This window comes from Schistocerca cancellata, chromosome 4, assembly GCF_023864275.1.
Source record: "Schistocerca cancellata isolate TAMUIC-IGC-003103 chromosome 4, iqSchCanc2.1, whole genome shotgun sequence".
Lineage (NCBI taxonomy): Eukaryota > Metazoa > Arthropoda > Insecta > Orthoptera > Acrididae > Schistocerca > Schistocerca cancellata.
Window position 1 is genome coordinate 161,588,971 of NC_064629.1, and position 18,999 is coordinate 161,607,969.

Consider the following 18,999-nt stretch of genomic DNA (forward strand, 5'->3'; position numbering starts at 1 on the left):
GTGTTCCTTTTGTCGAGTGTTCCTTTTGTCGAGAGGCGGCATGTTTGACGAGTGTATGGAGATTCACATGCCAGTAGGGGATCGGGGAAATATTGTAAAATCAAAGAGGTACAGACACGAAGCACAGCAGACACAAATGCGTCCTTCTAGAATTTTAGTTGGTCCTGATTTCCTCATCGAATTGCGCTGGTGGAAAATTTCTTGCCGATGAAGGCATATACCGCACAGAATGGACATCGTGAAGTATGTTATGAGAGGGCTTGCAAGCACGTGTGCCAAAGTAGAGGTGACCGCACCTGCGATCAACAATTTTGTTGCAGTAAACGAGATTTTCCAGTTTTGTTAGGTATTTTTAGATGTGTACCTTCGATTAAAAATCTTTGCTATTTACACACTTTAGACACTGTTAGAAGTTAACTATATTATAATTCATTTTTATCTTGTTCTCTAACATATCCTGCTCCGAAAATACCAGGTGTACCGGTATGAAATGAGCGTTTTTTTGTGAAAATGAAACAATTTTGAATTGAAAAGTAAAAACATTTTATTGAAAGTACTGACCATTGCTTTCTACATATTTTGACCACCTTTCTGGAAATTTGTGGACACCACGCCAATAGAAATGTTCGTCCTTTGAAGCAAACGAATCAGACACCCAATTTTCGACTTCTTGGTGGGATCGAAGTGTTCCTCAGCCAATGCGTGAAATGGAAATGGCTCTGAGCACTATGGGACTTAACTTCTGAGGTCATCAGTCCCCTAGAACTTAGAACTACTTAAACCTAACTAACCTAAGGACATCACACAACACCCAGTCATCACGAGGCAGAGAAAATCCCTCCAATGCGTGTCCCATTGACGAAAACAAATGGCAGTCGGAAGGGGCCAAGTCGTGAATACGGCGGGTGGGGTAGCAGCTCCCAGCCAAGTGTTTTGATTGTATCCTGAACCAGTTTTGCTTTGTGTGCAGGTGCATTGTCGCGTAAAAAAAAAAATTACTTTGCCGTGTCTTCTGGCCCATTCTGGTCTTTTTTCGATCAATGAATAGTCCAAATTTATCATTTGTTGTCTGTAGCGATAAGTATTCACAGTTTCACTGGGTTTTAGAAGCTCATGATACACCACAACTTTCTGATCCCACCAAACAGAGAGCATTGTCTTCTTGCCAAATCGATCTGGTTTTGCAGTCGATGTTGATGGTTGTCCCGGATTAACCCATGATTTTTCCCGTTTAGGATTCTTAAAATAAATCCATTTTTCATTGCCAGTAACAATTCGATGCATAATTGATTTTTTTTCAAGTCTTTGAAACAAAATTTGACAAATGATTTTTCGGTTTTCCATCAGTCTTTCATTCAATTCATGTGGCACCCATTTTCCACACTTTTGAATCTTTCCCATAGCTTTCAAACGGCCAGAAATTCTTTTTTGTGCAACATTTAGCATTGCTGCCATTTGCTTCTGACTCAAAGTATAATCTTCATCCAATTTTGCTTGCAATTCGACGTCTTAGAACTTTTTTGGTGATCTTCCACGTTCTTCATTTCTTACATCAAAATTATTATTTCTGAACCATTGAAACCATCTTTTTGATGTTGCATGTTGCATGATGCATGATCACCATATGCCTCGAAAAGCATTCGAAGCGACTCTACAGCATTTTTTTCAAATGAAAACAGAAAATTAATGCTTTCCGCAAATCATCACTATCTTTTACAAAATTCGGCGTTGCTAACACGATGAAAACATATGATGTTTGTTCCATGACTTGATGTATACTAAATATCTTTGACAGATGTCATACCAACCAAACAAAAAAAATTAAGGCTCGTTCACAACAAATGTTCCCTATCGACACATTTGTATCTTAACGCTCATTTCATACCGGTACACCTGGTACACTATCTAATAGATTACTTTGGACTCCCCTATGAAATGCGGATTTTACCTCCACTTGTCAGGAGAGGCGGACCCGCTAGTATAATAGGATGTGGGGAGGATCGTATTGTCAGTACAGAAGCAGTAATCACACAATGGGTCGTCCATGAGGCCTCAGTGGCTATTAACAATGAGTAGATATGGAGGAGTCCGTCAGAGAAATTCCAGCCATTCTAAATTTGCCCAAGTCGATAGTCGGTGACGTGATCGTGAACAGAAAACGTAAAGGTACAACCGCAGCTGATCCAAGACCAGGTGGACGACGTGTACTGATGGACAGGAGCTGTTGAAAATTGCGGAGGAGGTAAGAAATTGAATGAAATCAGCCGATGGAATCACTGGAGAATTTCAAAATGGCACCAGCAGGTCAGCTGGCACAATGACTGTGCGTAGATAATTAAGAAGAATGGAGTACAGTGGTCGAGATACTGCTCGTAAGCCACACATTTGGGTGCTCAGAGCTAAGAGGCGCTTGAGGCGCTACAAAGAGCGACGCCATCGGACGGTGGTGGAATGGAAACGGGTGATTTGGAGTGACGAGTCACGCTATACCCTGTGGCAATCCGATGGAAGTGTTTGGGTTTGGCTAATGCATGGGGAACGTTTCCTGTCATTGTATGTGCTGCCGACAGTGAAGTACAGAGATTGTAATGCCCGGTATGAGAGGCGTTTTCGTTCTATGTTAGCGGCAAGAAACAATCAATGCCCTCTCTCCTTGATAACAATGGAGATACTATCAAAGACAGTGGTGCTTAAGCAGAGTTACTAAACATAGCCTTCCGAAATGCCTTCACAAAAAAAGACGAAATAAATATTCCAGAATTCGAATCGAGAACAGCTTCAACAAGAGTAACATAGAAGTGCCTATCCTCGGAGTAGTGAAGAAACTCAAATCACTTAAGAAAAGCAAGACTTCTGGTCCAGACTGTATACCAATTAGGTTCATTTCCGAGTATGCTGATGCACTAGTTCCATACTTAACAATCATATACAACCGATGTTCGACGAAAGATCCGTACCCAAACACTGTAAAGTTGCACAGGTCACACCAATATTCAAGAAAGGTAGTAGGAGTAATCCACTAAATTACAGACCCATATCGTTAATGTCGATATGCAGCAGAATTTTAGAAGGAAACGGTCTATTGACACACAGTCAACATGGGTCTAGAAAACATCGTTCCTGTGAAACAGAACTAGCTCTTTATTCACATGAAGTGCTGAGTGCTATTGGCAATGGATGTCAGATGGATTCCGTATTCCTGGATTTCCGGAAGGCTTTTGACACTGTACCACACAAGGAGCTCGTAGTGAAATTGCTGATGGAATATCGTCTCAGTTATGTGACTGGGTTTGCGATTTCCTGCCAGAGGTCACAGTTCGTAGTAATTGACGGAAAGTCATCGAGTAAAACAAGTGATTTCTGGCTTTCCCCAAGGTAGTGTTATAGGCTACTTGCTGTTCCTTATCTATATAAACGATTTGGGAGACAATATGAGTAGCCGTCTTCGGTTGTTTGCAGATGACGCTGTCGTTTACCGACTAATAAAGTCATCAGAAGATCAAAACAAATTTGAAAACAATTTAGAAAATATATCTGTATGGTACGAAAATTGGCAATTGAACATAAATAACGAAAAGTGTGAGATCATCCACATGAAAGCTAGAGGGAATCCGTTAAACTTCGGTTACACGATGAATCAGTCAAATCTAATGGCCGTAAATTGAACTAAATACCTAGGTATTAAAATTACGAGCAACAAATTGGAAAGAACACACAGAAAATGTTGTAAGGAAGGCTAACCAAAGGCTGTGTTTCATTGGCAGGACCCTTAGAAAATGTAACAGATCTATTAAGGAGACTGCCTACACTACGCTTGTCCGTCCTCTTTTAGAATACTGCTGCGCGGTGTGGGATCCTTACCAGATAGGACAGACGGAGTACATCGAGAAAGTTCAAAGAAAGGCAGCGCGTTTTGTATTATCGCGAAATGCGGATGTCACAGAAATGATACAGGATTTGGGCTGGAAATCATTAAAAGAAAGGCGTTTTTCGTTGCGACGGAATCTTCTCACGAAATTCCAATCACCAACTTTCTCCTGAGAATGCGAAAATGTTTTGTTGACACCGACCTACATAGGGAGGAACGATCACCACGATAAACTAAGGGAAATCAGAGCTCGTACTGAAAGATATAGGTGTTCACGTTTTCCGCGCGCTATACGAGATTGGAATAATAGGGAATTATGAAGTTATTTCGATGAACCCTCTGCCAGGCACCTAAATGTGATTTGCAAGGTATTCATGTAGATGTAGATGTTATTGTGTAGTCCCCTTATTACGCATAAAGAAACGCTAACTGCGCAAGGATGTAAGACATTTTGTAGCATTGTGTACTATGTATAGCACAGGAATAGTTCATAGGCGATGAGTGATTGTATCACAGCATGACGTGCACCTCGGCATAAAGCAGCTATCTGTGACGCAGTGGATTGTGAACAATAACATTCCTAAAATGGACTAGCCTGCGCCGAGACCCCACCTGAACTCAGTGGAACACCTGTGGAATGAGTTAGAGGGTTGTTTGGGGGATGAGACCAAACAGCGAGGTCATCGGTCTCATCGGATTAGGGAAGGACGGGGAAGAAAGTCGGCCGTGCGTACCCTTTCAAAGGAACCATCCCAGCATTTGCCTGGAGCGATTTAGGGAAATCATGGAAAACCTAAATCAGGATGGCTGGACACGGGATTGAACCGTCGTCCTCCCGAATGCGAGTCCAGTGTGCTAACCACTGCGCCACCTCGCTCGGTGTGGAATGAGTTAGAACGTCGACTTTGCTCCAGGCCCCGGTGTACATGATGACCTTCTCTGGTTTCGCGTCTTGAAGAAGCCTAGCCGCCATTTCTCCAGTGACACTGAGACACCTCACTGAAAGCGTTCCCAACAGAGTTAAGGCGTCATAAACGCGATGACTGGATACATCCCATATTAATTTTCATTAATAAGTGTCTAGCTGTTTTTTATCAATTAGTAGACTATATACTATTTCATTATTACCCATAACTTCCGATAAAAATGTAAATAAGTCAGCAATCTGTGATTTTGCGCTGAGCAATAAACAGCTTTTAGGGGGAGAACAGGGCAGCAGTTGGGCTGAAGTACGCAACAAGAGCAGCCCAGTGACCCATAAACATGGCAGGCCCTGTTCTGTTCGCCACATGTGCCCGCGGCCAGTTATATCTCCCAACCACCCCAACCCAACAGTCGTTATGGCTCACAGCTAAACTTAGCACGCGTTACGTATTCCCATCATCTGAGTAGTAAAGATGGACGTGATGAGTCCCACATCATCTAAGCGTTGGAGTTGATAGGAGACGCAAGCGTTAAGGCTTCGAAGCCACCCGTTGACTATTTTCGGCGTCATTCGTGGATGCTCATCTGAGTTATTTTTGAGGACTCAAGGAGGATGAAACGTGAGGTAAAAAATGATTTCTTTGCAGCTACTGAGAAAACTACAGCACAGCGCAAAATCACAGATTGCTGTCTTATTTACATTTTTATCGGAAGTTATGGGTAATAATGAAATAGTATATAGTCTACTAATTGATAAAAAACAGCTAGACACTTATTAATGAAAATTAATATGGGATGTATCCAGTCATCGCGTTTATGACGCCTTAACTCTGTTGGGAACGCTTTCAGTGAGGTGTCTCAGTGTCACTGGAGAAATGGCGGCTAGGCTTCTTCAAGACGCGAAACCAGAGAAGGTCATCATGTACACCGGGGCCTGGAGCAAAGTCGACGTTCTAACTCATTCCACACCGAGCGAGGTGGCGCAGTGGTTAGCACACTGGACTCGCATTCGGGAGGACGACGGTTCAATCCCGTGTCCAGCCATCCTGATTTAGGTTTTCCGTGATTTCCCTAAATCGCTCCAGGCAAATGCTGGGATGGTTCCTTTGAAAGGGTACGCACGGCCGACTTTCTTCCCCGTCCTTCCCTAATCCGATGAGACCGATGACCTCGCTGTTTGGTCTCATCCCCCAAACAACCCTCTAACTCATTCCACTGGTGTTCCACTGAGTTCAGGTGGAGTCTCGGCGCAGGCTAGTCCATTTTAGGAATGTTATTGTTCACAATCCACTGCGTCACAGATAGCTGCTTTATGCCGAGGTGCACGTCATGCTGTGATACAATCACTCATCGCCTATGAACTATTCCTGTGCTATACATAGTACACAATGCTACAAAATGTCTTACATCATTGCGCAGTTAGCGTTTCTTTATGCGTAATAAGGGGACTACACAATAACATCTACATCTACATGAATACCTTGCAAATCACATTTAGGTGCCTGGCAGAGGGTTCATCGAACCAACTTCATAATTCCCTATTATTCCAATCTCGTATAGCGCGCGGAAAACGTGAACACCTATATCTTTCAGTACGAGCTCTGATTTCCCTTAGTTTATCGTGGTGATCGTTCCTCCCTATGTAGGTCGGTGTCAACAAAACGTTTTCGCATTCTGAGGAGAAATTTGGTGATTGGAATTTCGTGAGAAGATTCCGTCGCAACGAAAAACGCCTTTCTTTTAATGATTTCCAGCCCAAATCCTGTATCATTTCTGTGACATCCACATTTCGCGATAATAAAAAACGTGCTGCCTTTCTTTGAACTTTCTCGATGTACTCCGTCTGTCCTATCTGGTAAGGATCCCACACCGCGCAGCAGTATTCTAAAAGAGGACGGACAAGCGTAGTGTAGGCAGTCTCCTTAGTAGATCTGTTACATTTTTCACGTCACAACCTTCCCGAGTACGCAATGTATTGTTTTCAAAACGTTACTTTTGTATATACAAATGCGTGATAAAGCATCTGTCTTTAGAAAGCAGTCTTATTTTATTATGCACATCACTCTTGTAAAGTCATCAGTAGGATAAAGTAACTGCATACTAAGCCGGCCGCTGTGGCCGTGCGGTTCTAGGCGCTTCAGTCTGGAACCGCGCGACTGCTACGGTCGCAGGTTCGAATCCTGCCTTGGGCATGGATGTTGTGATGTCCTTAGGTTAGTTAGGTTTAAGTAGTTCTAAGTTCTAGGGGACTGATGACCTCAGATGTTAAGTCCCATACTGCTCAGAGCCATTTGAACCATTTGAACTAAATACTAAGAACAAAATTACAAAATTCGACGGTATCTTCCACTGCATTCGTCAGGAAAACTATGGCTATCGCAAAGTTGAGAGAAATCCACAGCTGCTAAAACGTATTGGTGCCCTTTGCGGAGCGCATTATTAGGGTTCCCAATACGTCGTAGAAGATGGCCCATACTTCTCAGTAGTCTCTTAGTGTGAATGAGCTACAGGCCTCATGGAACATGTTGCCCGCGCCATGTCGCAAGCGTTTCGCCTGACACTGCAGCATGTCCCGTGAAAAAACTGTAAATGGAGGCAGTGGCCCAAGACACCCTTACGAATAAAGTTCATGTGTATGCAGACACAAATCACTAGCATCCAATCGTCAGTTATAAATCATCAAGGATCTCACGTAATTCACAATGTACGTTGAAGAACTTCATGTATCGTGAAATCGAACTCCTGCGACAAAATTTCGGTGGTTGTTCAGGATATTTTCTGAGTATTTTGGCAAAGGCACCCGTATTTTCTAGTATTTCGTTAGAGATTAATGATATAATTACGTTGTATTCGACAACAAAAAACAAAGAGTAATGCACTAACACTCACAATCTGGAGTACTATGCTGTTGCTGCGTTACCTCCAAGTATACTGTCAACGTGCCGCCCCTTCTATTGCATTCAATGAACCCATTACACGAGACACATGTTAGCCAACACTTCGTTAGTTGATCTATCCATTCCACAGTCTATCGCTGTTAACGAATAACTAAGACCTAAGACTGCCGTAAAAATAAAAAATAAAAAAAAGAGAGAGAGAGAGAGAGAGAGAGAACGAAACAGTATTGAATAGGAGTTTGAGGCCGACGAGTAAATTGGACATTACTGTTGCCAACAGCAAATATTTCTAGTGAATGAAATCGCATACCGCCCTCATCTGCACTGGTATGCAGATATTTTCAGTGCAATACAGATACAAAAGCAAATCGAATAATAAACAATTAAATGAAATTTCAGTTTAGCATGTCACGGGAGACCAAATGTCCCATGTACCAAAATATTCAGCAAACATCCCAGAACAACCTGCACAGCGTTGTAGGTGGACTTCGGAATCGCTCTATAGGGAGCAATACTTCCCAATAGTGGGATAATTACTCCTTGAGGGGTAAAATGAAAGTTTATGAGGGATAAAAACGTAAGGGTTCGATTGTGCTTCGATCATGAAACTAAACTTTTTTTAAAAGATCATTACTATTATCGCCATTTCATAAGATTGAGATATTGGTTATATAAATTACCAATAACTACATTTTTCTTCAAATCCTAGCATTAACATGTAGCACAATATGGTGGAGGCTACAGCTTCTGAAACGAATGTATTGACATCATCTCCCTCACGTTGTTTACTCACGACGCACATACTATGTACTTTGCAGCATGCATCTATGGCAGTAAATTTGAGACATATACGTCACATATCTTCGAATATCTGATAAAAATGCCTCCTCTAAGTTGTAGTTAATTCCTGCAATAGATTAGAAATTTGCTGCATTATTTACTTTGGTAAATTAACAGCACACCACAACAGTAACTGTGTAATGGCTCCTAAAACTGGTGCAAGTTCTACGCAATGTCGTCACCGTCATCCATTATTATTATTATTATTATTATTATTATTATTACTAGCAGTGGTTAGACAGAGAATTAGCACTGTAAAGTCTTTCAGTTTCTGCTATTATAGAAGTGAGGAGTCCAACATTCAAGTGATTTACAAACGGTAAATATAGTGCATACATTTTAACTTGGTTGATTTTAAGTGGGGATGCAGGGTGTGGGCGAAGTAAGTGCTAGTAGAGAGAGAAGTGGTGAAAAGGAATCATGTTTTGTAGCAAATGTCCATCCTCAATGTGAATAGCTAGCTTTATTTTCTGAGAAGTGTTTTAGGTAGCACTCGCGATACACTGGCAATTGCTTCGTAATCCTATAAAAACAAATTGTTAGAAATAAGCAGTAACAATTGTCTCATTGAACTCATTAGTTCGCCATTTGATAAAACACCTACAAAAACTAAGTATCATTTGTTCTTTTAAAAATGAATGTTCTAAAACATTCTCTCTCATTCTGAAATTTAGATGGATGCTAACACTGATGGTGGGAGGAGTGGTGGGGAGGGGGGGGGGGGGAGGAGGTTAGTAGCTAGTATTTGATTACTCTCAGGAATAATTGTTTCAGAGAAGGTATGGAATCACTAATATGAGCTATACGCTGATCAACGTGCGGACGAGGGTGCCTCATACTGACAGGTTAAAAAGGTTCATGCTCCTCTGTGTAGACTGCGTGGATGAGATCCCTGATGCTGCGGCGACGTGTGAAATTTGGGGACGTTGTAGTCGTCTTTACACCATTTACTTGTGTGGATTTCCGCCGTCTCTGTTGCAGCCAGTTGCTTTACTGATGAAGACAAAGATATTGTTTAAAACGTGGAATGATACGCTATACTGATGCCAACATTTCCACATAGATTTTTTTTCTGAAATAAATTCGCCGCGAACGAGTTCCTGGTCGCAAGCACAAAAGAGGCATTTCTTAAATACGAATATACTTATGAGGGAGTTTGACTATGATCAGACCTGCAGGCCTATTAGCCTAATTGCTTTTCTCTACTGTGATGCCGGCCGGGATGGCCGAGCGGTTCTAGGCGCTACAGTCTGGAACCGCGCGACTGCTACGCTCGCAGGTTCGAATCCTGCCTCGAGCATGGGTGTGTGTGATGTCCTTAGGTTAGTTAGATTTAAGTTCTAGGGGACTGACGACCTCAGAAGTTAAGACCCATAGTGCTCAGAGCCATTTGAACGCTCTACTGTGACGCATGGCGAACAGCCGGGTCTTAATCATCGTTCTGCCCTGGCGGCTACAGCTTCAACCATTGTGCTGCACAGCCAGATACGAATTCACCCACATAAATGTGGAAATCGCGCGGAACTCTTGCGCAACAGCAGCTTTTCTGTTAAGCCACAGGTCTAAGGCCACCCACGATATACTTCCTTGAAAGCAGGAAATGTTAACCACTTATTGCGCGCAGGCAAATGTTCAGATTCGTCGCACATGCGGCGTTAGAGAAGAAGGAAGTAGTTGAAGTTACGGTAACTGGAAGTGAATCGCAAAGATGTGTAGAGTTGTTGTTTCAAGTAGCCTTATTTCAGGATAGTGTTGTAAATCAGAATCAACGGAACATCGAAAAGTAATAAGACAACTGATACATGGCAGAGGAGTAATCACTGAGAACTCTCAGAAAAGGAAATTGCGCTCTTTAAGTAAACAGCTTCACGCTGCACTGTCGATACACTCATTTGTTTCGCTTGTGTTGTAGCCGGACCTACCTAGAATAATGCGTCAGACGACTACCAGTTATTTTTCGGTTTTGGACCTCTCAACAATAAAGGAACGTACCGAAGGTTTAGTGATAAAAACGCAAAGCTTTATAGAAGGCAAAGAATGTTTTGAGAAGTTTCACACACTACATCATACACACATTTCTTTTGTGGGGCTGGATGCACGAAGCACTTTGCCTGTTTGCTTAACATGGCAATATAACATTTTGACAACGAGTCACAATCGTCAATGCCAGAACATGCCATTTAATAAGAGAGAAGGTTTTGGTTACTATTGGGACATTCTGGTGTGGTAATTACTAAGTGAATTCTGTTTGGGCCAGTGTTTATCAGTCTTCTGATTGGTTCAATGCAGCCCTCCATTAATTCCTGTCCTGTGCCAGTCATCATCATCATCATCATCATCATCATCATCTCAGAGTAGCACTTGCACCATACATCCTCAATTATTTGTTGGATGCATTCCAATTTCTGTCATACCGTACTGTTTTTCCCTCTACAGCTCCATGGAAGTTACTAACGTCTTAAAAACATATTATTCTGCCCTTTTTATTATCAATGCTTTCCACAATTTTTTTCTTCCGATTCCGTGAAGAGCCTCCCTATTTCTGATCTTATCAGTCCCCCTACTTTTCAAGATCCTTCGGTAGCGACACATTTCACACGCTTCAATTCTATTATTTTCTGGTTTTATTGTAGTCAGTGATTCACTACAATACAGTACTGTGCTCCAAACGTACATTGTTAGAAATTTCTTCCTCAAATTAAGGCTTAGGTTTGTTGTTAGTTGATTTCTTTTGGCAGGAATGTCCCCTTTGCCTGTGCTAGTCTGCTTTTTATGACCTCCTGCTTCGTCGGCCAAGCATTATTTTGCTTCCGAGGTAACAGAATTCCTTAACGTCGTCTACTTCGTGGTCATCAATTCTCACGTTAAGCTGATAGATTTTTTCTGTAACTCTTCATTGCTTTCGTCTTTCTCTGGTTTACACCTCAGTTCATATTCTGTACTCATTAGATTGTTTATTCTATGCAACAGTTTCTGTAATTCTTCGCTTTTAGTGAGGACAGGAATGTCATCAACGAATCTTGTCATTGATTTCCTATCACCACGAATTCTTATCCCACTTCTGAACTTGTCCTTTATGTCCGTCATTACGACTTAGGTGAACAGATTTAACAGTAGGGGCGAAAGACAGCATCCGTGTCTTACACCCATTTTAAACAGAGAACTTCTTTCCTTATCTTCCGGACTTACCGTTACATCTCTGTTCTTGTTCATATTGTATATTATCCGTCTTTCTCAATAGCTTACTCCGATTTTTCTAAGAATTTCGAATATCTTGCAACGATTTACGTTGCCAAACATTTTTTCTACTTCGACAAATCCTATGAATGTCACGATTTTTCTTCATTCTTGTTGCCACATCAAGTGCAATATCAGAACTGTCTCCCTGGTGCTTTTCCCTTTTCGAAAGCCAAATTGATCATCACGTAACAGATTCTCACTTTTCTTTACCATTCGTCCTTTTGTTGTTCTTGTCATCAGCTAGAATGCATGAGCCGTTACGCTGACTGTGTGATAGTTCTCGTACCTATCTACCTTGCTATCTTCCGAATTTTGTGGATCATATTTTTCCCGAAAGTCTGATATTATATCCTCCAGTCTCATATACTCTATCTATCAGCACGAATAGTAATTTATTGACACTTCCTCGAATGAGTTCAAAAATCTGGGAGAAATGTTACCTATACATTTTCCTTTATTTCATCGTAAGTCTTCCATAACTGTGTAAAATTTTGACTCTAATACGGGACCTCCTATGTCTTTCATATCAGTTCCCATTTCTTCTTCTACCACGTTATCACGCAGCTGCTTCCCTCGTAGAGGCCCTCAATATACTTTTTCCAGCAATCTGTTCTCTCCTCTGCGTTTAACAGTGGAATTGCCATTGCGGTCTTAATGTTGCCGCCATTGCTTTTATTTCATCGAATGCTGCATTGGCGTTTCTACAGTATATGCTAACTCATCCGTTCCGATTACCGTTTCTTTTTCGATGTTTTCGCATTTTTCCTCCAGGCATTTCGTTTTCACTGCTCTGTACTTCCCATTTATTTCATTCCTAAGCGACTTGCATTGTTGTATTCCTGCCTTTTCCTAATATTATAATATTTTCTTTTTTGTCGATCAGTTGAAGTTTTTTCCTATCACCCAAGGTTTATTTGAAATTATCTTCGTCCTACTTACGTATGTCTGTCCAGATTCAGTGATTGCCCTTCTTAGAATTGCCTATTCCTTTACAGCCGAACTGCCTGCTGTGATGTTCATTATCGCAGTATCTACAGCCTTTGACGACTTCCAACCCGTAGCAAAATTTGTCAGTATTTTAACATCCCACTTCTTTCCACATTTATTCCTCTCCGCGATTTTCTTGAATTTCAGTCTACTCTTCATCATCACTGAACTGTGATATGAGTATGCAATTGCTCCTGGGTGCGCCTTCCAATCCAGGATCCCATTTCCTAATTCTGCCTGGCCATGATGAATTCCAAATGGAATACTACGTTACGTTGATAATTTTTACTTTTCGACAGTCTAATTACAGCTGAATTAAACACAATTTTTGTGCCATACGCGTTTCGTCTTTATTCTTTCCAAGGCATTTTCAGTGGCCTTCGAATATGTACATATTTTTGTTTACACTGTTTAGAATACATTTTGGGACAATGCACGTCGGTGATAGAATCTTTCCCTTTCCCAGACCCTTTTCGAGTATGCATTTTCTCTAGTAAGTCTTGATCAGTGCTTTCGCTATTACTAGCTGAAATTTATCGCAGAACTCAATTAGTCTCTCTTCTCTCATTCCTTCTACCAAACCTGCTGCAGGTGGAAAAAGTATGTGAGAACCAAAAATGCAGAACATTACCATGCCCAGTACGGCGTAGAAAACCTGTTGGCATTCGAATCAGCTTCCAGGCGTCTCGAAATGGATAAATACAGGTCCTTTATGGTTTCCCATGGAATCTGAGACCATCCTTCCTGCAAAATACTGGGCAGTTCAAGTAACGATAATGGAGGTGAATAGCTACTAGGCACTATTCTCTCCAAAGTAGACCATAAAGGCTCCATAATATTGAGACCTGATGATTACGGTGATCATGGGTGACGCAAAGATTCACTATTGTCCTCACAAAACCAGTCCTGGACGATTTTCCGTTCGCTCTCCAGTTATGCCTTCATTGGAGAGATTCTCTACTGTGTTTTCCTAAATATAAAAATTCCGTTGTGCACTGTCAGTACTTCTCCTTCCCATTTTTTGTGTTGCTTCAGGAACGGAAGTAACAAAGAAATGATGTATATCTTCGTGAAGAAAATTAAATTCAACGTATCCTAAGAAAATTATAATCCTCCTCCTTGTTAGATTTACAAGTTAGTCCTTCATACCGGATAAACCGATGTGTGTCTCTCTTCTATTAAGACAAATAACGCCTTCGTAAGAAGAAACAAATTTAAAAGAAAAGGAATTATAAAATTAACGTCCTCTCGACAGTTTGAGTTTTGTATCTTAAGTTTTTCGAGCATATATATATTATATATACTGTTACTCGACAAAGCAAACTGTATACTTGGAGAAATGCATGGTAAGCACTGTGCTGTCTTGCTATATACGTGGGTTGAGACTTTACTAGCCGCAACTATTTATTTACAGCTAGTACAAAGTACATACGTGTCTCAAAGTCTTACTGACTTTCAAAGTAGTCCCGAGCATTGTGTATAACCCGTTGCCAGCGGTGTGGAAGTCGTAGGATACTCTTAGCAGTGCCAGTTGTGTTGACAGTTCGAGTGGCGCTGTCTACTGCCCGACGAATTTGTAGCAGTTCTGATGCGAATGCCGTAAAGTGTTCCTTTCAGTTTAGAAATCTAGTTGAACTCACGAGGGCTTATGTCAGGGAAGTGCAGTAGGTGGGCCGGTCGGAGTGGCCGTGCGGTTCTAGGCGCTACAGTCTGGAGCCGCGGGACCGTTACGGTCGCAGGTTCGAATCCTGCCTCGGGCATGGTTGTGTGTGATGTCCTTAGGTTAGTTAGATTTAAGTAGTTCTAAGTTCTAGGGGACTGATGACCTCAGAAGTTGAATCCCATAGTGCTCAGAGCCGTTTTTTGCAGTAGGTGGTGTAGCACTTAGCAGCCCCATCAGTCAAACGCTACAAATTCGTCGGGCAATAGACCGCGCCGCTCGAACTGTCAACACAACTGGTACTGCCAGTAGTATCCTACGACTTCCACATCGCTGGCAACGGGTTATACACAATGCTAGTGACTACTTTGAAGGTCAGTAAAACTTTGAAACACGTATCTATTTTGTACGAGCTAAAAAAAGTGGCCACCATCAAAGTTCCAACCCTTGTATTTCTTCACAACCGGTTTCGATCACTGATCATCTTCACATCGGAAAAATATTGTGACAACCTCACATGTCATACATGCTATTTAACCAGATAAGATACCATAGCTGACTTGTAAACATCAGAAAGAAATACTTCACGCCATAATACCGGCTTAAGCAAACATAAAACATTGCCTGGGTAATAGTGCTCTGTACTTATTGCTGTCAAATGGTTTCATTTTTCAATGTTTTGGTTTTCTTTTAGCCGGTATTGTGGCATGAAGTATCGTTTTCTGGCGTTTGTAAGCCAGCTATGGCATCTCTTCTGGTTAAATAGCATGTATGATGTATGAAGTTGTCACAATGCTTTTCTACAGTGAGGATGACCAATGATCGAAACCGGTTGTGAATAAATGTACTGTAAGACAGCACAGTGTTTATCTTGCATTTCTCCAACTATATTGATGCTGTTGACAGTCGCCTGAAAAAAAAATTTAAAATTGTATGCCCAACCTTAGGGTGAACTTAGATGATCACGTGGCAAAATACAATCGCGTTCCTGATTAAGTACCACGCCTTTTTACCTATCGCAACAAATAGGAAAGTGGTTGTGGAATACGTCTTCCCGAGCAGACGCAACCTCTCTCTATTTGAGACATTAAATTTAGTGGAGGAAAGAGCGGCCTTGGATAAGGAGACTGTGATGGAATGTGTTTTGTATATGCAATCAGAAATTTTTGCCGGCGAAAGTGAAATCTGAATTCGTTTCCGGTGCTTTTCCGGCCGCAATCGTTGGTTCTGGACAAATTTTCGACAAAACCATCGATCTCGGCAAAACACGCGCAAAAATTTCATATGGATCAATTACTAAATTCCAGAAAAAAGTGCGAGAACATGATAATGTAACCCGTCCGGATAGCCGTGCGTGTTGATGAGCCGGTTACGGGACGGGGAGGTGTGCCGGCCCACGATGAACAACGAACATTGGCGTGCCGACCAACCTGGATGAAGGTTTTAGGTGGTTTCCCACATCCCACTAGGTGAATACATCGCTGATACTCAACTCCCGCCTCAGGTATACGATTCGCAAACATTTGCAGAACTTTCGCCTACTTTTACAAGAATAAAACCGTACACAGATAGTTGGGGCATACGTATATCATACATATTCCGTCGGAGGGAGACCGGGAAGGGGGGGGGGGGCGGGGGTGCGACAGGATGTGCATCTGATCACGCTTTAAATTTACTATGCCAAATCTGTTAATAACCATGCCGATGCAGAACAAAAGCACAAGAAAAGGAAGTGCTTAGATAATAAACAACAAATGACGGATTACGGAAGGGAAACACGAACGCCATCAAAATGTTATGCACAAATGTACTATTAGGTAGTAATTTCAGTGAATATTTCTGGTGTAAATAAAGGATAACTCTGCGAGAAACGTACAGTGCTCTTTCTGCACAGAACTAGACTCTTTATTCACGAACAAACTCTCTGAAAAATTATTTCCAGGGAATTCAGTTTTTAAACTGTCAGATTAAATGAAAGATCATGTGTGAACGACTTAACATCAGTGTGAACATTTGTTTCTCACGAAAAAATTATACATCGCTTCTCACATGATCAGTGGTTTACTGAGACGAGACATGGGTAATTACGCGACACACATTGAATGAACCGTGTCACAGTTTTAGTTCGCGAGGAATATTGTTGAAGAAAAGTGACTTCAGTGATTAATTGCCAATTGACATTAAGCAGGTGACAAGGTTAAACTTAAAGAACATCCGAGGGTACCTTGTTGCCACCTCTCTCTCTCTCTCTCTCTCTCTCTCTCTCTCTCTCTCTCTCTCTCTCTCTCTCTCTCTTTTCCAGTGGGTGCAAGTAAACGCAACAATGCTGACTTGTTTGACCAGAACGTCAGTTTTTCTTATCAAGGTATACTGTAGTTCGAGTTCTTGTCAACGTGACATTTAAACACGAGTTTTGTCTTCAACGAGCAGCTGTATCTAATACGTGTATGGCTGCAAGAGCAGTGCATTAAGTTAATATAGAAACATAAATATTAAATTCTTTGAGAATTGCTTGTGCTTTAAAAAAAATTGAATTTTTTTCTTGAGTCTATGCATCGATTTATAAACCGTACAAGCAGGGAATATTGGTAGGTAGGTAGATTAGAGGTTCTCCATCTATGTACATACTACGCAAGTCACGTCACGCTGCGTGGCGGAGGTAGTGGTAGTGGTACAAGGCACCACTACTAGTCATTTTCTTTCCTGTGTCACTCGCCAATAGAGCGAGGGAAGAGCGACTATCTATATGCCTCCGTACATGCCCTCATTTCTCACATCTTATCGTGATCCTTCCGTGAAATGTATGCTGGCGGCGGTAGAATCGTTCTGCAGTCAGCGTCTTAAATTTTGTTAATAGTGTCCCTCGAAAAGAATGTCGCCTTCCCTCCAGGGACATCCATATGAGTTCCCGAACCATCTTCGTAACAGTTGCGTATTGATCGAACCATCTGCTAACAAATCTAGCGCCAGCCGCGGTGGCCGTGCGGTTCTGGCGCTGCAGTCCGGAACTGCGGGACTGCTACGGTCGCAGGTTCGAATCCTGCCTCGGGCATGGGTGTGTGTGATGTCCTTAGGTTAGTTAGGTTTAAGTAGTTCTAAGTTCTAGGGGACTTATGACCTAAGATGTTGAGTCCCATAGTGCTCAGAGCCATTTGAACAAATCTAGCAACCGGACTTCGATTTGCTTCGATGTTTTCCTTTTATCTGACCGAGTACTGGTCCCAAACACTCGAGCAGTAATCAAGAATAGGTCGCTCTAGCGTCCCATATGCGATCTCATTTTCAAATGAAACACACTTTCCCAAAATCCCCCCAAAAAGCCGAAGTCGACCATTCACCTTCCCTAACACAATCCTCATATGCTCCATTCCATATCGCCTTGCAACTTTACAGACAGATGTTACACGAAGTGGCTGTGTCAAGAAGAACACTACTAATGCCATACCCGAGCATTAGGGGTTTGTTTTTTCCACTCACCCGCATTAACTTACTTGGAGCTAGCTGCCATTCATGACCCCGACTAAAAATTTTGTCTAAGTTATCTTGTATGCTTCTACAGACACTCAACGACATCTTCCAATACACCACAGCGTCTTCAGCAAACTACTGCGGACTGCTGCTCACCGTGCCTGCCAGATCATTTATGTATATAGTAAATAATAGTGGTCCTGTCATACTTCCCTAGAGCACTCGGGACGATACCTTGTCTGTGATTAACACTCGCCATCGAGGACGACATACTGCGTCCTATTACTTAAGAAGTCTTGATGCCACTGCTTGTATCTGGGACCAGTTCCGTATGCTCGGACCTCTGAACAGTCTGTAGTGGCACACCGTGTCAAATATTTTCCGCAAGTCAAGGAATATGGACTCCGCCTGTTGCCGTTCACCCATAGTTCGCAGGACACCATGTGAGAAAAGGGAAAGCTGAGTATGGCACAAGTGACGTTTTCTAAACCCGAGCTGGTTCTCAGTCTCAAGAAAATTTATCACATTCGAACTGAGAACATGTTCAAGGATTCTGAAGCAAACCGATGTTAGGGATATTAGTCTATAATTTGCGGGACCGTCCTTTCACCCTTCTTATACACAGGAGTCACCTACACTTTTTTCCAGTCGGCTGGGTCTAAACAACGGTATCATTAGTCCCTCGGTCAAGATATATTTCATCTGCTCTTAGGAAAACCCGCCATAAATTTGATCAAATTATGGAAGTACGTAGGAGCGGTAAAATCGAAACACTGAAACCAGTGTTGATGCCAGACCAGAGAAATAATTTCGGGGCAGTAAAAGTATACGATTCTGACTGGTGCAAATTCAGAGCAGACTAGGGGTCTCCCAGAGCTCGTCGGTCGCGAGAGAAAACCACCATCATCCGAGTTCCAGCCAACCTGATTAAAGGTAAACGCACTTACAGAGTAAGGAATGCCTTCTGGCCGGGAGATTCGTTATAGTAAAAGTGATAAGGCTAAAAGTAATGGACGTCAGTTGCATGGGCAATAATGGAATAAGGCCAGAGACATAATCAAGTCAGTAGGTGGATGTGGTCAGGCGAGTGTCCCCGCGGATCCGCATGCAGCGGA

The 18,999-nt window shown here is 42.0% G+C and overlaps 1 protein-coding gene across 2 annotated transcripts in view; it reads right to left on the reverse strand.

The window, feature by feature from the left end:
• The window catches only part of LOC126184746 (excitatory amino acid transporter 1), a 738,875-nt gene that overhangs the window by 207,405 nt on the left and 512,471 nt on the right, over positions 1 to 18,999 (reverse strand). The window lies entirely within an intron of this gene.